General features: G+C 34.4%; 1 protein-coding gene and 1 long non-coding RNA gene across 26 annotated transcripts in view; one reads left to right on the plus strand and one right to left on the minus strand.

The window, feature by feature from the left end:
* The window catches only part of TENM3 (teneurin transmembrane protein 3), a 1,327,252-nt gene that overhangs the window by 1,035,949 nt on the left and 269,579 nt on the right, over positions 1-21,724 (minus strand). The window lies entirely within an intron of this gene.
* Positions 13,045-14,628, plus strand: LOC106014801 (uncharacterized). The gene is made up of 3 exons (XR_001186383.5): positions 13,045-13,206; positions 13,772-13,892; positions 13,970-14,628. It is a non-coding gene; the product is annotated as an uncharacterized lncRNA (long non-coding RNA).

Here is a 21,724-nt window from a genome sequence, read left to right on the forward strand (position 1 = left end):
TTTCATTTCTTAACAGCATAGTTGCAGCTTCCTAGAGACTTGCTTGGAAAGAAACCCATCATTCTGGCTAATCATTCTCTCTTAGAACTTATTCATTTCTTTGATTATAAGAGAAAAACATTTTCTGTTATAAACCTTGAAAAAAAAAAAGTATCTTACAAGTGAAAAGTAGGACAAGTCACCTTAAACAGCAACACATTTGAATACCTAACTACCAAAAAAAGGACTGCAGAGATCAGTCACCAATTCCTATGAAACCAGAAAGTGTTGAAGGTGCTGAAAAATGTATTTGACTAATTTTTGGTTTAAAAGTTTATCATGGCCTTTATTCTGACACTTCTGATGCATAAAATTTAAATTTGGCTATTCTGTGCTTAACCAAAGGGTACACTTTGTACCCAACCTATTGTTCAAGTGATACACAGCTCACTATCAGCAGCTAGGTCACAGACATTCACCTCTATTCTATGGTTCTTTACCATAGATTAAAGCAGACTACTACTACTACAAAATAAAATAAAAAATAAATGAAATGAAATGAAATGAAATAAATAAAATAAAATACAATAAAATACAATAAAAATGTAGCTTTTCTATCAAAATAGCATTTTGAGTGTATGTTGTTTTTGTTTTCCTTACTGTCCCTGTAAACTGCCATGATGTCCTTTGAAGCTGAATAAAAGCCATCAAAGTACTTTCTTTAAAGAGATCAGTTAACCTGTCAGCCTAATGGCTTGTCTTTGAACGACTGATACCAATTCTGTGAAGTTATCTTTGGTAAATATTCCATCCTGAGCAGCTACAATGTACTATTTGACAAACAGAAATAGCCTGAAGTTTCACAAATCTAGTTGTATCACACAGAAAAAGATGTTCTGAAGAAAGGAGATGCAGTGAAGACACTGCTTTCAAAATGTGTTTAGGAGGAAGCAAACATATATTCTATTATATATATATTATAATTAATTACATAATATATAATAATTATATATAATTAATATTATATATTCTATTCTGTTTTCTATGCATTTTGCTTCCTTTTGTCAAGCAGGTGCAAAGGATTGAGAAGGCCCTACTGAGATCCTTTTGCATCCAACTGGCTCCTCTAATCCCTTTCAAGAATAAAAACATTACTGTAATATAACTTTAGTAACATTTTCAGTCTGCATCTTCTTTATTTTACCAGGTATTAGTTATCACTGCCATTGGAACTAGTGAATTACCTTTGTGATTTTATATGATTTTCTTTCAAGATTTTTGAACACTAAATGTGGAATGTGGAAGCCCCAGATTTGCAGTCATCCAATTTTAGTGTCTAACAGCTTGACTTTGTTCCCTAGAGTCACAATAACAAATATCTGCTTATTAAAACAAACAAAGGAATAAACTTACATACAGAGACAGTCCTTCTGCCCAGGACCGCTTACGAAAGCACATATATGTTCTGACTGCTATTGAGTTAGTATATCCAAATATTTTTAACAGATTTGAATGTATTACGAACACACATTCAGCTAACATGAGAAAGAATGCTCAAATGTGTAAGAGTGATATAAAAGTATGTGAAAACCAAAAAGGTTAAAAAAAACTTTTTGTTTTCTTTCTATTTTCAGTTAGAATATACATTTTGTTTTTTCTTCCAAAGAGAATAGTGATTTGCTTTTAAAATGTTTAAGAAAGGATGGGAAATGAAGATTCCCAAGTAATTGAGAGAGCTTTAGCGGTAACATACAGTCATGAAACTCATGATTTGACTAGGTCATTGCATTTAACTACATACTAACAGTAACAGAAATGGGGAGAATAATTACTTGGACTTCTAGTGAGACAAGAATGCAGAGCAAAAGTGAAGTACTAATATTATTTTCTTTAAACCTTTATGTTTAGGAACTGCTTTTGTGTTCCATGTGTAATTCCCCGGGTAGATTTGCGAAGATGTGCAATGTGTTTTATATAACAAAAAAGTATGGCTTAAAATGTGCCTAACATGAGAATCATTCTCCCTATCCTGTTATCATTCATCCACAAAGCAAACAAGAGAAAGTGGGAATGAAAACTCCAGTGAATTAAGAGGAAATACATCTAAGTTAAACATCCTACCTGACTACAAAATTCCACATCAAAATAAAGCATGCTGATGATAATTTATAATAAGCCCTAATGCATAATGTGATTTTCTTTCTATATTTCCACTCCTTTCTGAAGAATAAAATAGTGCTGTGTAAAATAAGTCTTTCAGAACAAAACTAGCATGCAGTAATAACTAGTTATAAATAAAATCATGAACAGAAATAAATACAGCAGGATGTCTATAAGAAACAGACTATAATAAACAGGAACAAACTGTAAATAGGTTGGAAATTTAGCTGTCCCCTAATATGGATGGTGTTTTTCTCTACAGCTACAACTGTAATCCAATTTGTTTTAAAAGAAATAATGAATTTAAGCCAGTCTTCAAGAATGTGGAAGAAGTTTTGATTAACAGTACATACATAGTGACATTTTACACTACAGAAAGACAGACACCTAAAAACTCCTAAACTTATTTTCCTTCACTTTTTACTTATACAATTATTTTCCAGAAAACCCAGCCTGAAGACCTAAAATCAGTTTACTGGACAGTGCTAATTTCTTATGAGAATAGCTTATTATATTGGATAGCATCCATTTATTACTTGAATTTAATTTAGAATTTAATTTCATTTTAATTAAATTCTTCCTACATGTTGAAAAGACCTATATCTAACTGCATTCAACTTCACAAATGACTTTATGTTAACAACCAATTTATCAATTCTCTCCATAGGGATTATATGTACAGCCTGAAATCACCAGGAGAGAGAGAAACGAAGACAAAGCCCATATAGTAATATTATGACAATCAAGGGAGGGGGGGGGAAGGGGAGTTTATCTATTTAATTCATCTAATTTAAATAAAAGAATCAATGACATTAGTTTATAAACAGTCATACCATTTATTATTGTTTAGTAATATTGTTGAAACAGTATTAAATTCACAAGCCAGGGAAAATAATGATCTTTAATATTTATTACACATAGTTTTGTTAATTAATATTATTGATCCTCAGACTAAGTCAAATCTTTGTTTTGTGGGTACTTCCCAGACAAATTTCCCTATGCTAAAAGATGAAAGACAGCATTGTAGTGCAGGTGAAAAAATCAACTGTGCGTGACAAACAAGGAAGTGATGATATAAAACAACATTAAGGCGCATGTTATTCTGAGATTGTCACCAGCTTGTCTGACAACATACCAACTGCTATCATCATGTTAGCATTTGAAGTATAAACATTTGAAGAAACAGACTGAAGCTTAGACAATCAGAGTTGTATTGCTCAATGTTTTTATTTATTACATTTCCAAAACACTAAGAGATGAGGAACAAGTTTAGAAAAGCATGATCCAGCTAAAGACTGCCTAAATTTCACCTCTATCCTTCTTCTTTGTGTTTTCTGTTCACTTGTTCTAGACTGTCATAGACATTTAGCCTAGATGAAATTCAGCCATGAGGATTTACCTGAATCTGAACTTCATGACAGAAAGATGAAACAACCGAGCCTGGCATCAAAAAAGAGAAAAAGCCGAGGACAGCCTTACAGCAAAAACAGAAAGTTTCAATGGTACAGATGACCCAAGCGGTAAAGTGGTTTATAAAGTGAAGGCTTGAAGTACTTAGTGTATAAGATGATGGAGAGGATGTTGTTACAAGGTGTTTCCATGTCAACAACTAACTTGAGCAATTGCATTTTGAAATGCCTTTGGAGCAGGAGCCGGAGGCTAGACAACATACAAAAGAATTCTAAACAGTGGAAGGGTGCTAAGTACAGACAACTAAATCCTCCACTTCTTTCTTTATTCCCCTCTTACCTTCAGTTCATGGTGTTTAGTGTTTTGGCAAGCATTCCTAGAACATAAAGAAGGCAGAAGTTCAAAAGTAGTTATTTTCCCACTTCTTTCAGCAACCCCAGTATTTCCCACTGACTTCCACTCTGCTTTTGTTCAAAGGCATTTCTGTCTGAGAAGTAAAGAAATGTTAAGAAGCATACTCTAGGTAGTCTAGGTAGTCTATAACCATCTGGAAGAGCATCTCTTGCTTTCTTCTTTGGCACAGAAGATTCATCAGTCAGTACTCAGGACTGGAGTCTCTGGGTACTTCTGCAAATTAGGTGAGCAGAGGACTTAAAATGGGTGAGTTCAAGGGCAAAAAGAGGGAAATAAGGCTGCCTAGCCTGCAAGTTCAGCTATGGGGGGCACTCAGTGGACTGACTGTCAAAGTAAAAACAGATTAGTGCCGATCAGAGACAAAATAAGCATTCACTTGCCCTCTTACATCCAGCGGAATAAATGGTGACAGAATACCGGGAAAGAACAAGACTTTCCCAAGTACTGTACAGAAGTCCCATTTCCACATCAGAAGTCCTTGTCTTGTGACAAGCAAGAGTAGAGCAAAATTGCAGAGGGCTCCATAGGAATCTGAAAAGAAGCTCTCCATATTACAATTCTTGAAACTGTTCCCAGGATATGGAAGACAAGACAGAAAGGCTCTTGAGGAGGCACAGTGTAACCACATGTGATTAACACAGTGGGGGAAAAAAAAATAAAAGTATAAAACCAAACAGAAACTGGACACATTTCTGGAAAGGAGGGTGTTCAAACAGGATAGTCAGACTTCCTTTGAACTATTATTAAATCCAAGTTGATGGATTTTTACATCAAAAAGGTCGTACAAGACTTTAAAGCTAAAGATGAGGAACACTAGGAAGTATTGTAGAATGCCTTCAACCAAGATGTGACAAAGTTTGCCATGCTCATAATGTGCCTGACAGCCACAAAGAAAAAATATTCTGTATCTTCAAATGAAGGACAGAATGGTTGGAAATACTCAAGCTAGAAACAATGGAAAATTGTCAGAATACACTGACAGTGAAACAGTGATAATCATGAGGTCTAAGAAATGATTCTGTTCTTAAATAAGGCTATTGACATAGCCTTATGTCAATAAGACATAACATAGCCTCTTATCAGATCATAGCTGGAGGGAAAGATGACAATCAATGGGACATTAATATTAGGGTGCACATTATACAGGGAAGAAAGAATAGGATGTTACTATTGACCAGAGGTTCTTTATCAGTAATCAGTGTACATACATTCCAAATATTCTTGCAGGAGCAAAAAGAGATTAACAAAAAACAAAACAAAACAAAACAACAATAACAAAAAAAACTATTGTATATTCTTCTTTTCCAAAAGGAGTACCATAATGAAATATGAGAACTTATTAGGAAGGATGAAAAAAATGTTAGTTACAAGTTAAATCTTTAAATATGTTGTAGAAGATGTACAGGAATAAAATTCTCAAGTCTTAGGAAAAATGGATAGAGTCACAAACAAATGAGGAAGACAAAAAAAAAGAAATCAGTTTGGTTAAAATAGAAGGGATAAAGTGATTCTCAGAAATAAGAAGAAAAAGTAAAGCTGTGTCTAAATGAGGAAAATAGGGATGACCGTAAACTCTGGCATATGAAGTGAAAAAATGCAAATAAGTCAAGCCATTAAAAAGTTTGGGGAAAAAGTAGAAAAAACATAACATCTATTAATAAAGCCTTTTCAAAGCACATCAGAGGCAGGAAGCGATTCACTGCAGTGCCTGTAAGGTCAACAAATGTCAAGGTATGAAAGAAGCACAAACAGCGAAATGAATCTTTTGTATCTGTGGTCACCAGCAATCTGAGGAGCTGCCCATTCTGCAACTCGTTTTGTAGAGGACTTATAAAACAAGGTAGAATAGTGAAACACAGAAAAGGCCATGCAATAGTAGTCAGTAGTAACAAAACACTAGCACCAGACAGTATTTACCCAAAAGTTTTAAAGCAACTCAGTGAAGAAAGACCTTAACTACTCATTATGGTGTGTTAATTCATATTTAACACTGTCTTCACACGAGAGGCTTCGACAATAATTAACCTGGGCAGAATTTTGAAAAGAGGTCCAAGAAAGATGGGGGGAACTGCAGACCATGATGCTTGTACCAAACAAGCTAGTACAAATTACTCTGTAGTACTAGCAGGCACCCAGATAAATAAGATGTTAGGGAGAAGAGTTGTCTTTTGAGAAATGTCATGCCATGCAGATCCACTGGAATGTTTTGAAGGAATGAGTAAGCACGTGACCCTATGACTGTTTTACTTAGATTCCCATACAATGTATCATAAGGTCCATTAACTGTAGTCCATTAAAGGAATCAGGCCATTGTCACACAGATGAAGTCCCTTACAATGGCAGTAATTTGATGGAAGTTTAGCAAGAGAACATGGGTAACAGTGAGTTATCACAGAGAAGAGGATTGCTAATGGAGTTGCACAAGAGTCAGGAATAAGACCCATGCTGTTCAAGCTACTCAGATCATAAATGACCCAGGAAGTGACTAGTGAGGGGACAAGTCTGCGATGATTAAGTTCTGCATGATAATAAGGACAAGAACCATCTGTTAAGAGCCTTAAAATCCTGAATAACTGAAACAATAAAATGACATATCTAATTAAACACAGAGAATTGCAGTGCAACATAAGGAGGGGAAAAAAAAAAAAAAGGAAAAAAAAAAAAAACATGGACTACCAACTGACTCCAACTATTACTACTCCAGAATAAGATCTTGAGATTTTTATAGATTATTTTGGTACATTTCTCTGTAGTCAGTAAGAAGAAATAACTCAAAATTTTAGGAACTATTAGGAAAGGAACAGAGAATTAACAGAAAATATCTTCACATAAATTCACACAAGTGTTTTTTAAGTTTTGTTCTCCTTACCTCTAGGGTGACATGTTTCAATGACAGAGAAACAGAAGGGCAACAAGGATGATCCAAGGTACAGAACTAGCTGCAAAAGCAGAAGCAGCTGGAAAGGCAAGTTTCCATGATCTTGAAATCGACTAGACAAATTTATGGAAGAAAATTCCATTCAAGGTACACATTCTGGCTCCCAAATCACAAATATTTTAAGACAGGATAGTTTTCTAGGGCAATATCTTTTATGATTGTCTTCTTCCTTAGCCAACTGTTACTGGCTACTGCCAGAAACATGATAGTTGACATACTGACTTTCGCTCTGACCCAGTGGGATTCTGTTCTTAAATATTTCTGAATAGCAAAGCAGTCAAAATCTGGATATAGAAAATCTTGTTTTCTATTTATGTTTATTTTTCCATTGCTCTTTTTCCACTGGAAGCTTATAACCAAGCATGCCCAGCCTGCAGAGCCCATGAATAGTTTTATTATGGATGAATAGAAAGCTGTGACCTCCCCTCCTAAGTAAACAAAAGCTGCTTTGTCACTACATGTTTCTTCAGTATGCTCTATAAACACATAAGCTAGGAGACTAGAGATCTTGCTGAAGCAGCTCTCATTTAGCAACAAGTAGTGCGTGTCTTTTTTCTCCCAGTACGCATAACAGAAGTTCAGCTTTAGACAGAACCAAGGATCTATTTTTGTTTCCTATTGCCCTCGTCTGTACCTGAAGGTGGCAGCATCAAGATGCTAATAATTTAGCAGTTCTAATCAAACAGAACATCAGTTACTCTTAAAAATAAATTTGATTTGCAATTTAAAAAATGAATGGTTTAACTAACAGGTCCTCAAAGGATGCAGGGATCAAGGACAATAGGTCATACTAATTAATTTAAAATAATGTCTCGATTATTTTGCTGTAATCATGCACAATACAATAGCTGTTCAGTAATAGTTTTTGAATAATAAATGCAAGTTATTATGTTCTAGCTGAATGACTTTCTTAAAATATAGTCACAAAGCAAAAATTAAAAACTCAGTATTTTCTTGTGATTACGTCTGCTCATATCCTGTTGTATATCAGCAAACAGAAGTTTTCACTTGTTCATTTTAATGTATTTCTTTACAGCTATATGAAAAGTAAATGTTGATTCATCATGTGGATTCACCCAAGGACTTCAGCTGCAGCAGACCTGGCACAGGTTGCGTGGAAAGAAAATGGATGCAAAATTTGGGAAATCAGACACCGGGCTCAGCACAGATTCACCCGAGCTGGATGGGACCCACAAGGCTCATGGAGTCCAACAATATAGAACAGTGAGTCAGAGGTCTGAGAGGAAATGAGAGTTACACAAGGTAACATACATACAGTTATTCTAGCCATATTTTTTTCTGTTGTAAGGTGGATGTATCAAGAGCGGGCAGAAAAATTGGCAACAGGGAACAACTTAAGTACTTCTACATTTAAATTTTATATGAATATGGAAAATACTGCTTCCACTCGAATTTGCTAGAGTAGACCACACTAGGCTTGCAACAGGATTTTGAAACTACTTTAAATTTTACCATTCACTTTTTTTTTTTTTACAATAAAAATGAAGAAAAATAAGTTTACAGATATTCACAAATAAACCTAGTAGAGAATAACAAAATATTAGCATAATATATCAGTATAATTATGCACTGATATGGATAACATTAAAATGGCTTTGTAATGGTCAGATTGGGATCTCCTTACTTACCTACTGTCAAATCACAAATGCCTCAAGAAATCCTATAAGCCAAAAGTTGCCGGAAACTGGAAGATATCATTTATGTCTGCCCTTTCCTACCTGTATGCTTACAAACATTGCTGGAACCTGAATTCTGAATTATATACACAGCTCTGAGCATTATATGCTCTCTGGAAGTCTCTAAAGTGATCAGGAAAGATGTCCACGTGCTGGAAATGTGATCCAAACTTCAAAGGCTACTGTTAAATTGGATTTACCCTGTGTACAGCTGAACTCAAAGAAAGGTATTTTTGCAGCTCATGTAGGTAGACAGAGAGTACTGTAGGTACACAAGATCTGCACAGTGCATTATCTATTTGTGAAGTGTACTTGAGCAAAAGCATTTTGTAAGCAAAAAAGGTTTAGTGGTTTAAGCAGGTGAGTTACATTTTAGAGTGAGATGTGATTATGCCTGTCTCTAGCACTGAGTCAGCATGAGACACACTATATGGTACTGGCAAAGTCACAAAACTTCTGTCATTTTTTTCAATATTTATTAGTGTAGTAGTAAACAAACTTGGAATTACCACCTGTTATCGAAATCACATTCACTTTAATGAGACTGCCTCTTCAATCCCTTCAAGCTTTACCAGCATAATCCTTCTGGCTGAAAATGTTATATAGTGAAGCTTTTATTTAAAGTAAAATTTCTGGAAACATTTTAGAAATGTTTCTTTCTCACGAACAAAACTGAAGTTGATAGGAATTTTCTATGAATAAAGCAGTATGTAATACTCTAAGAAACTATGGAGTATTACCTGTATTATGGAGATTTGTGACCTTGTCCTCTCAGTAAATGAGTTTCCTTTCTACAAATTGGGGCTAATTCCACCCCTCACCCACAAGGGTGTTATGAAGATTAATTAGTGTTTGTGAAAAAGTCAGATAATATAGTGATGTACACTACTGAAAAGCTCTTGAGGAAATTAATCATTTCTTCTTCAGAGCTGGAACTGAATAGACTATAGTAAATAATATATGGGGCAATGCAATGAACAATGAGGAAGAGACAAAATATTGAAAAGCTGGTTATTAGCTAAACACTATTTATTTTGTGTACTTAATAAGAAATGGATCCTGTAACTAAAGATTGCCATAACCCAAATGCAAGAAGTACAAACTAACAGTGGAGGAGTAATTCTGGTTCTGCACCAGAACTTCTGCAGAACTCCTAACTTCTGAGTCGTCTGCAAACACCATCGTGTTCCTAACTTTTTTATTATAGTAATAGTGACTGGGCTATAGTGCTATTTTTATGTTAACAGACTAAACTTTCTGAAATATTTTGAGACCCAAAATGAGAAGATCCAATGAAATAGCTAAATACCATTTTAAAAAGCCACGTTGACTCTGTAGAAGGACAGAACGGTGCATAATTTACTGTGTGGCAGACAAGATCAGAGCCAACACAAAAATCACTTGTTATATTCTGATGAATGATGATTATCGTTCACTGTCCATGCGTGATAATATTGCAGAAAAGAAAAATAAGCAAACTTGATTTTTTGTTTCAGCAGACTGCATGAGAAAACAAACTATACTTAAATTAGAATTTAAAAATGAGCATATAATTACTGCTACATTTTCAATAAAGTATTTTTAATTACAGAAGTTGAAGGCTGCAACTTAGTAGAACTGTAGAGAGCACTTTTTTTTTTTCTGAACTCCTGTTGTTATAGGCTGTAATACATTATTTGGTAATCTTCAGCAATTACAAGCAAGTAGTATTTAGCAACACACAGTGCTGTTAAAAATGTTTTAAAATAATCTTCAGTAAATGCAAGTTTCAAGTTTTGCTCCAATTTTCAGGTTTCTAATAATAGAGTATTTGAGCCTTATAAATCTTAGAAATCTAATTAGACAATGTTAAGTTCTCTCTAGTTGAAGTCACAGATGTTTCATACTGGGAAAATCAGCAAGCCCCAGGGTTTGTTTGGTCTAGTGTAGTGTCAAATTTTCATGGATAATTTAATAGCTAATAACTCTAATTCTTTCCCGTAAACCAAGAGATGATAAATAATGATTGCTCTAAAGCCATAAAATTAACCCTCCAGGCAAAAAAAAAATTCAGGAACCATTGAGAAGATTAATTTCTGGTACTTAATGTTTCTTTATTGCTAATTGTCCCTAAGTTGCATACATCTCACAATATGACTGAAAACACAAATAAATACACTGAAATTGTGTAATTTAAAAGGAAACATACATCAAGGATGCTATGAGTATCTTTGATCTGTTACACAAAATGATTACACCTCAGTGAAATCAAGACTTTTATTTCCTTTTTTTTCTATAGTAAAAAAAAAAAAGTTTATGGTTATATCTGATGTTTCTTCCAACAAAATAGAAGTTTCTATCTAAAAAGGAGAAATTCTCTACTTTCAAATGTAGCGAACTTGTAGAAAATGTAGAGGTTCAACTCCTCAAATGTTTCTTTTTTTTTTTTTTAATGTACATACATCTTTTTTATCTGCAGAATTGTCAAATAAAATAATAATTCTCATTGCTTTAAATAGAACTAGACATACATAATATGTTTTTACTGAAAAGACTGCCCTCTGTGAGAAGGTATATCGATTTGTTTCTGAGGAGAAAACGTCAGAGTGACATTTAGCTGTTTATCATTTATAGAGTCACTGTGTAGAACATCCTGGGTAATTGGAAGAATGCTTAAATGTAGAAACTCATCAAAATTCAGGAAATATGTAAGTTGTAAAGACATACATATTTAGGAATAGCAGTTTATCTAATCAAAACTTATGTCCAAAAGTCTGAGGACACCATTACACAGTTCTTCTACCACTGGAAAAACAGGGATACTGAACACAGACACGTTGAGGTAAATGAATTTCAGCTGGTCATAAATAAAATGACTATCAGACAAAACTGGACAGTTTAAACCAACTGTACCTCATCTCTTAAGTGATCGTCCCTTTTAACGCTTTGCTTTAATTACTCAAGAGAAGCTTACCATCAAGAACTTCAAAGACACAAGAAGTTAGGTGCGCTAAGGTTAATAGTAAATCATTGTTAAAGTTAATTAATTCAGAAGTGATAGGAAAATAAAGTACCCTAACAATTTCTAGTGTCTAAGTTAACTGGAAATACTACAACTTCAATTATTATCTTAATTCAGCATGCAGACCAAGCCAGAGAAGCAAGTAAAAAGTACAAATGTATGCAAACTAATACGGAGAATAATGTAGAGGAAGTTTCAATACAGTTAATCCAATAAATTTTCTCTAGTTTAAAACACCATTTGCAGTTATAATCTGTTTCAAGAATCAAACTGTACAGTTCAGAAAATGACAAGGACAATTGTCAACTACAGTGCAAACTTATAAGATCTGAGATCAAAGGCTGCATTATTTATTTTTTTTTAGACATAAGAATATGAGAACTTAAAAAATACTGAAAATTTAGATCAGAAGTTCTGTTCTTCCTCTCTCAATACAGAAATAGTTGCTAAACTAAGTAAAGAAAAACATAATAAAAATGTTTTACAGACAGAACTTCATGCTGTGTCTATATTAAACATATGTGCACAACCTAGCCTTGGAAGATCACATTTTGCTCAAGAAAGTTAGGTAACTTCCCAATTCCATCTGTCTTTCCTTATCTCATTAAAGAATGCAAAATCCAGCCCTTCTGTCAATGAAACAAGTTCTTATATATATATATATTTATTTATTTTTGTTTATATAAAAGGCATAGTGCAAAAGCACTCTTATTTATGTCTGTATATATACTCTCAAATGCTGAATTAACCTGCAAGAATCAGAACAAACTGTTGTGGTGCTGCCATAGAAGTCTGACACTCATTTGCCAAGTACATCCATACTGCTGGGTAAGACTAGGACTTTGTGTCTTTTCTTTTATTTTCTTTCCTTTTTTTTTTTTTTTTTTCCCCGTTAAGTGCACTGACACTTCAAATCTATTTATTTTTTTCTGACAATCAAAAAGTACCTCTCCCACAACATGCCTACAAATATTAAATAGATTCTTAGACTAGAAAGGCTTTTACATTACTATTAAACATTAATATTAAACATTCCTACTCTCTACAAAACTTACTGGAAAAAATAACAAAATCATTGGCCTGTAATGAAATCGAAATCAAATGCAAGTCACAGGGCTTACTGAAGACTACAAAATAGTCTACAGGATGATTATTAATAATCTGCTTCCAAGTTCTTGCTACTTCTTCTAAGTGCTATCTTCATTTCAAAATCATCTGGTTTATGCTAAGAATTCAAAACCCATACATTATTTTGTAATTACATCTATCTCAGGTAGATTGAACCCTTCTTACAGTGGCCTACAATACCCTGAAGGCTTAGATACCTAAATAATTTACTGGTTTAACGATGTATCACAGATCAGCTGAGGTGAAGTAACTGTGTGCACAGCAGATGAGAAGCTAATCAAGTTAATTTGCCAATTAAAGGACAGTGAGGAGCTTTTGTTCCTCATTTTACTTTAGTCTAAGGCTGAAAACACATGCCTTGCTGTGTCTCTGGAGATACCCTAGGCAATACCCTAACCAGCTTCCTTCCTCTGGAGTAGAAGCTTAGGCAGTCATTTCTGTTCTGCTTTTTCCTGCTATGTTGGCCATGGCAGTTTTAGGTATTAGAGGCATAAATATTCTAACCTGATAATATCCATTTCCCTCATTCCAGCTGGCTATTATTTTATTTTATTTTTTCCAGGAGAAACAGAATTACAGAGAAAGCAATACAAAGTCAGCAACTTTTAAACTCAGCTGTAATAATCAATGTATAAAGTGTAACAAGTCTAGCTCTAAATTAAATCAGAGAAAACAAAGTTAATTATATATTTAACTTTTTTTTTTTTTTTCTTTTTCCTAAAGGCAACTGTCAGATTATCTATTTTCTGTAGCTTCAAAAGCCCCTGAACTTTGACTGTCTTTTTTTGGTGCCCTCTATTATAGCCAAGGAATTGTCTCATACACCAAGCATGCAATGCTTATTACCTTTCCCAGCAGAAGTATCTACCTACCCAGGGGGCTGCTTCCTACCCTGTGTGCTTAGCTTGCAAGTGCTTATCAGAAAGCTGTCCCTAGACCAGAGTGCCTTTTACTTACAGATACTTGAAAAGCTAATGTAGTTGATTCATCAAATAAGCGTGTTTTAGTGTTTGCATTCATTTATACTCTTTTTTTATTTCTCAGATGTGAAAGCATCAGCTATTTCTGTTGTATATTTTATGAAACCTTCAAACTTATTCTGCTTGTATATATGGCACACTGCTGAAGATATTAATAAGGTCTTAAGATGGTCTTCTACACTAAGGTGATATAAAGGGTTCCTTGTAAGTTATGTATCTATGTATTTTATATAGAGATATAATCATTTATATTTGTTTACAGCTACTATCAGCAATAATTAATCTTCCTAAACATATAACTTGGGTGGCTCGACTGCTCTCAAGAGCCCTTGTTTTCTGAGGCAGCTGGGAGGCCATGCAGTCTGTCCACTGGGCTCCCTCCACAGCGATGGATCACAGTCCCAGCACAGGACCGAGTGACCTGAAAGGAGCAGTCCAACAAGGATCCTGGCTGTCCAGACTCTCCAAGTTTGCTTTGCCCTAGGCAGAAGGATTAGCTACAGGCAAAAGGAAGGAGAAGCCTTATCCTCTGGCTAAGACGTTGCTACCAAATGGCCATTTGGATTTTCTGTCCTGAAGGAACTGTGGCAGTAATCCCTGACTGAATTTTTGCCTTTCTACAGATTGTATGAAGACTGTTTGTCCTTGAAAAGAATGGGACCAGCATCTATGCAACTCAAATCTATCAACAGAATTTTCAGGTCATAACTTTAAAAAAAAACAACAACAAAAACTAGTCAATTAAATGTAATAGCATTTTTTGTCGGGTAAATTACAGTAAGAAATTGGTTGCTTGGGAATTATTCCTCTAGAAAAGCTAATTTCTTTGTATGCATAATTTTAAATACTTAAAAGTAATTAGGAAACGTACTTCATAAGCAATTTTAAAACTAAAAAAAAATAAATTATTGGTTTAAAACATTTTTGCAAATATGCACATTCTTCTGCTAACTGCTTAAGGAAGATCTAGCTTGCCAAACCTGTAGCTTTTGAAAAAAGTATCCACATTAATTAAATCTAGTTTGGCATCACGGGGTTATGGAGTGTTATAAAGTGAGTGGAAAGTGAATCTTGAATTATCACCATCTACAGTTTATTCTTTCGGTTTTTAATGAGCACTCAGAAAGCCTGATAGCTTTGCGAGGTGTTAACTGCTCTTTGTTCCTTCCACACCTCTCTGCTTGGGGACCTTCACCCAAATCACCTCTGTAAGAAGAGAATCCCAATCAAACCAAGCTCTTGCTTGGGGCTGGGGTGTTAGTGAGAGCTATAGAAGATCCGTGTTGATGTAATTTAAGAACAGTATTTTAAGTCATTCTCATGGTTTTCTCTCTCTTTCTCTCTCTTTTTTATTTTATTTTTTTTTTTTTTTTAAGCAACAGTGAACAGAGATAAATAGCTGGTTACATCTAGAATCTACTTCTTCCCCATACCAACTGTGTTCAGTTATCAAAATAGCAGGCACTAGATATACTCTGTAGGCAGAATCAAGGATTATTTTACTATTATTATTATTATTATTATTATTATTTATTTATTTTTTTTACCAACACAGTATTATCAGCCCAACAAATCCTGGAATGCTTTTTTTTTTATTATTATTATTATTAAAAAAAAAAAAAGTTTTAAAATATACTCAACCTAAAATATGTAAAAATATTTAAATCACTTATCTTCTTGACATTTGCAATAATTGACATTGCGTGGCTTTCAGGAATAGCAATGATAATTCTGTGTTGTTCTCTTCTTCTTTTTCTTTCCTCCCAAACAGCATGACTTTAAAATTTCAAATGCAGATAAAGTATGGGCAATCATTAATGTCTTACGTTTTGCAGAGAGACACTTTTTCCATCCTTGTGATAAATATGCATTTTGTCCTGGCCTTTCTTAAGTTTTCACAGCTCTCTGATTGTCCATTTTCTTTTTTTTTCCTTTTGGCCATTTCAAAGTGTTCTGCTTCCTTGTAAATACATGCAGGGCCAGTGAGGTTACTTACCGCATCGCTGAAGCGATACAGAATCGTAAAACAGAGTCAAGTTTAAGAAAATACAATCAAGTTCTCACTTTGTATTTTACTATTTATATTTTTGTCTAAACATACAGAACTCAACTGAAGAGCAAGGTATTTGGTGTCTCTTATGTTTTCTGAAAATAAAATGGAATTTATTTTGTAGGAAAGAAAGACAAACAACTAGCAAACAACCTGAAATGCTAACCTGCAAGTAATTTATTCATTTTCTTTCTGAATATGCTTTAAAGCTTCAATTTTAGAGTTACATATGGCTGTGAACAACCCTAACATGAGCTGACCCAGTTGTGCACAGACAGCCAAAAGTAGCCCCTTCACAGGATGCTTTGGGAATATTTATCTATTCATGATTGCTTTTGCCTAATTATGTGGTGGCAACAGTGGCTGGATGCTTATCAGTGTAAATAGCTACCTAGAAATTGAGATGTATGAATTTAACTAAAAGTGTTAATTACTTTATCTCTAATAATGTAAGTGCAAGTTTTACATTTGCATCTGATGACACAAATACTTGTACATCAACTTTAAATATAGCTTTATGTTAACGTTGCTATTCTTCGTTTTAGCAGAGACATCCAGCTATAATGCTTATACAGTGATTGATTATTCCTATCCACAGTAACAGTTGCACTTATCTATAAAAGAATCCTGTATTAGCAGCAGTTTGGGGCTGAAAAACAGGTTTGTCTTAGGACGTTATTTGAAGGTGATGTCTAAATATGAAGAAAATTCACATAAACATGATCTGATATTCTACCTTGGTCAAACACATTTTCCTATAGTTCACAGACAGGATATTACTGCCTCTTCAAACGTTCTCATTTTGCAAGCCAGAAAAATTCATGAAAACAGATAATTGCTCAGCTGTGAGTATTGTTGTGCCCTGTGCTGATCACCGTGTTATCATAACCGTGTTTTGCTCTCGCCTTCAATGGCATTAGGCTTATGCACAATGCCCGTGTGCATAAGTGTCCTCTGCTGATGCACTGCAGCTTGGAAAGGACTTTGATTGCCAGCAGCTAGCAAGCTCTGCCTTTATATCAAGTGCTCCAGGCCTATGGTTTTGAAGTAGAAGGATCAGAGTTCTTCTCATATCTGCAGATTTGTGAAGCTTGTTAAAGCTTTTTATTAAATTCAGCTAATTTCAGAACTGTACAATAGCAGTTATTCTCTTTTTGCAGTCCAAAGTCATGGTTTGTTCTTTTTTCTTTTTAGATTTACATATCTCTTTTGTAACTGAAATTTGAAAAACATGGTGTGTATTTTCCCACAATATTCTGTGGTCCACGCCAACTTGGTTTTATTTATGGCTAGTTTGTTGTTTGTTTTTTACTGTCTCAAATTAGGGTAAAAAAAGTCCTGCGAGCATGACTGGTTATTGCATTGTAAGTTGTTATATGCATTGAAAAAAGCCTAAATAAAAATTTATATGGGGAAACCAAATGCACAAATTGTCCTCAATAGGGAAGGCTGTTGTATAATTCAAAACAAGTGTCATTTGTAGAAAAACAAAAACTAATGCTCAATAACAAACTCAAAGGACGTATACTAAAATACCAGTGGCCAAAACAAAAGTAAAAACAGCATAAAAATACACAGTCTGCAGTTATATAACTTTGTAATTACTGCTTCGTAGCTTCGTAAGATCTGGGAAAAAAAAAAAAAAAAAAAAAAAAAAACACACATTTTACATCAGAAACATTTTCCAAAAACTGTGGCATCTTCCTGATACTGTTCTTTTGAGATTGATTTCAAAATGTACATGCTCCATTTCCCAGTTGCAAGCAGCAGCTCCCTGAATAAGGTACACGTACATCATTTAATTCTTTGTTTAAGGGTTTGAAGTTCTTATAATTATCAAATATTTTAAACAGTGTCATGGACAGTGCAGACAGCTGCTTAATAATTCAAACAGGACACTGCACTGTGAATGTCACATCAGGATATCGACATTTTTCTGGCAGCTGAGATATTCCCAGACTTTATGTTTAATAGCACTATGAAGCATTGCCTTATCACTACACTGTGTGGTGTCTACAAATAGCAGCCTAAAGGATTAGGCAGGTTACTTTGATTTAAATATAACTGATACACAGTATGCTCAGGTATTTATATTTCTGTGTTATAATAACCAATTAGCATGAATAGTGCTTTGCCGTGCCAAAATTTGAACAAAAGTGGCTTTGAATTCTACATGAGAGATCAAACATAGCCCTGATGCCTGAGCTAAGGAAAGGTGTGAATTCACACTGCCCTTCTGCAGCACAGGGAGTGCTCCTGGCTCTCTGAACAGCACGCAACGTGGGAGAGTGCAATTGCTGGGTATGGAAACTTTGCTCGTCCTCCCCTGAGATGTCCGAAGCCAGTTAGAAAAGAGAGAGGGTCATGACTCTTCACCCTCAGTAGAACATGTACACAGTGGGCATACTTTCTAGCTTTAAAGCTAGAAAGGTAGGTTTAGGTAGGTTTAGAAAATTCAAGTTTATAAATTTATATATATTTAAAGAAAGATGGGAAGGATCATTATTCATTAAAAGCAGACATTAAACTAATCTATTTCTAGAACCACAAACTAAATATCACACAGTAAATAATTGTTCTGTTGGGCCAAAAGGTCTTCTGTTGAGGGCTTCTCAGAAATGTATGAGCCCATCTGAGATACACTGTACTAACCCCATCAGTTAAGAATATATTTTCATGATAGAAAAAAACTTTGCAGCAATACCACTAATTTTTAGCACTCCTTGCTGTTTAAGCTAAACAAGCCGAGGAGTAATCCTCTAGAGAAAGGAATGAATAAATTATAAAGAGAAAGATAGAAATGTATACAATGTACAGATAAACAAAGCATTTCTTTCTCATTAAAGAATTAGTGTGAATTGTAGAAAATATGAAAGTCAAACTATCAATATATCACCAACTTTCATCATTGCGTACTGAAGACACTGATATACAAACAACCTATATTTCAAGTTTTTTCTTTTCTTTGCTTGAAAGAAACATTGCTAACATTGGGCTGCAAATATATATGAAAAAACTTTTTCAGAGAAGGAAGTATTACTGAGGATAGTTTATAATATTGTCTTCAATAATACCAAGTGCTGACAGGCAAAGCTGAGTTGCTAATTTGTGAACTTCCATCTTACATACTTTCTGCTTGCAAGAATGAATGTAATTAAATGTATTTTATGAGGATTGAGGATTTCATTTTTTAATAAGTTACATATGAAAGACACAGTTTTCTCTATTGGTGCTAGACTATTAGAACTTGCATATCAACATAGACGTGGCCAGAATAATTTTTAAACTATTCATACAATAGTCAAAGCTACAACCGTAGGTAATAAGGTCTTCTGCCACAGCATAGTTCTGCTGTAACAGAACTGCTATTTCCTGCAGCAGAAAAGCACAGTGGCCTGCTGGGTGATGAAAATACTGTTTCTGTAGCCAAAGTCCATCACATGTTGTACATCTTTATATAAAAAGACTGCATCGTGACTGCCAATACCGCTACTGACTGGTAAGTGAAACTTCTCTTTGTACTTCATGAAGTTCACCCTACAAGCTTTTAAATAATTAACTGACTCCTCTGGAACCTATTTCATAATTTAACTTTTCGATAGAGACATGAAAGAAAAATTACATTTCTTGGTTATTTGAAACTGAAATGTAAGTGTTTGTTAACCTCCAGTGTTCAGGTCAGAGAAACTATCTACATCTGCAGAGGTGAAAGATACATGTTTTAACCTTAAGAAGATACTGAATCTGGGTTTTCCACATCCAAGATGCGTGCTGGAATCACTGAAACATAAGTCAAAGCTAAAACCAGTATTGCCTTTCTCTTAATGACTGTTTCTGAAAATAAAACACTGAGACTTACCTTGTTATTTCACAGGATACAGGAAGCCAGTAAGATGCTACAGGTTCCAGATCCTGCATGAGAGCAGTGACTAAATGCTTCTCAGGTGTAAGAACAGGTCAAATACATCCCTGTGCTAAATGTTTCCTGACTCTGACTTAAGATGTTCCCCTTCATGGTGTGTAAATATTCTGGTATGTTGCTTTAAGACAGGCTGCAGAAGCAAGTTAGGGATGCACAAAAACTTATTCTAGCCTCTCTTTTGCTTTAGGAGACACAGTATCTGCAAGTCAGACAGTGTAGCATTTTCTACAAATATAAAAACTTCTGTGAAAGATGTTTATTTCACCCTCTCCATTTGTTATTAATTTTTTGTGTGCCTCCCTTTTATTGAAACCTGTGTTTTAGTGGATAATGTGTAAACAGTTCACATGACCGTGCTAATGGACATTATCCAAAATACCTATTTTAATACAGTTTCAATGATTATGAAGATGCTGAAGCAGTACATTCAATCCAAAACTATATATTCAATAAACCACTTACTACATAGTTTAATCCTTAAAGATGACACCATGTTAAAAACCCAGTTCAAATCTAACACATAACATTTTGCCCTGGTAACCTCCGGAATGCTGGCCAAAATAAATAAATAAATAAATAAATAAATTAGTCATATATTAAAGCTTCCAGAAAGTATTCTTTGAGTCTAAAGCATTTGTTTGGATTTAAAAGTGGCCTATACCTTTTTTCAAAGCAGGGCATTTAGAGACTACTTTCCTTTAATACTCTGCCATTTTTATTGTAAAAAGAGACCAAGGCCTTGGACAGTAGCATATGTTAATTGGATGAAATCACACAGGAAAAGCAATTATGACTATAAATAAAATAGCTGGAAATGCATTCCTCAGGGTATGATCTATACATTAAGAAGCAGGATCAACAGACCATATGCTAACCCCTCAGTCACCCCAATAAAGGGGCTTAACTTTAACTTCCAAGTATAGAGATTTCCATATTTTCAAGTTTGGAGGTCAAATCAATCTGTTCCATAAAGAAGTAAAATAACTGTCAGGATCTATGTTGAATAGAGTCCCTTTAAAAGGAGACAGTATGAAGGTATTCAATGTCTTGTTTTATCCATTGGGGATGGTCCATTATCCCTTTATTCAATGCTTCTCCTGTGCTTATTTGTGCATGATTAAATAAAATATAAGTACATTAAAGATATCCAGGGTGTGGTGGTTATGGGGGGCTGTTTGCTTTTCCTGGAAAATTAACAATTTTACATTTAGGGGTATAAAAATATTGCATGTAAATAGAAGCCAAGAAACATCTCTGCTGACACTGACAGAGTGAATTCACAGGTTAGCCTGTTAATCACCATAAATTGCTAGACTTGCTTTAACGGAATTCCAAATACACAGAGAGGAATTGCCATGTTTTTTAACTTCAAAAGCTCTGAAAGAAAAAAAAAAAAAAAAAGGTGTGCTACAATGGAGGTGCTAAAATTTTCTGCCAGAAATTTCATCACAGAAATCTCTAATGTAGCCGGTAATACTCACACCTTTCCTATGCCTAAACTCTACTTTTGGAGTAAATTCCCTTATTTATTGCCAACAGAACACCCAATCTCTGATACTGTAAAAGTTTCCTGAACTTTATGTCTTTTATATGCCTTCTACATGCCTTCTATATTCCAAATAACTTTTGACCTTTGATAAGAAAAAAAGAAGAAAATAAAGAAAGAAGGAAAAAAGGAAAATGGAGAAATATGAAAGAGGAAAGGGGAAACAGAAACACAACTTAAATGAAAAACAACCAATGGTGTCACTCAAACAACATTCACTCCAAATTAGTAGTGTATGTGGTTAAGCATATTCCAAGATCAAACCTCTAAAATGGACACATGGAATGACAGTTCAGTAGTAGATGCATTTGCCAACAGGAAAGAACACAGAATGGCAGTAACATTGTATTAACTGCAATTTATCCAAAAAGTGGGTAACATTCTAAATAGCTACTTTAACATTTCTGCTGATAATAAGATTTGTCTGACTCCTTCTATACATATTTGTTTATTAATATCTAACTATAAATATATAAAATTATATAATTAATATATTCAT

The sequence above is a fragment of the Anas platyrhynchos genome, chromosome 4 (genome assembly GCF_047663525.1).
Source record: "Anas platyrhynchos isolate ZD024472 breed Pekin duck chromosome 4, IASCAAS_PekinDuck_T2T, whole genome shotgun sequence".
Lineage (NCBI taxonomy): Eukaryota > Metazoa > Chordata > Aves > Anseriformes > Anatidae > Anas > Anas platyrhynchos.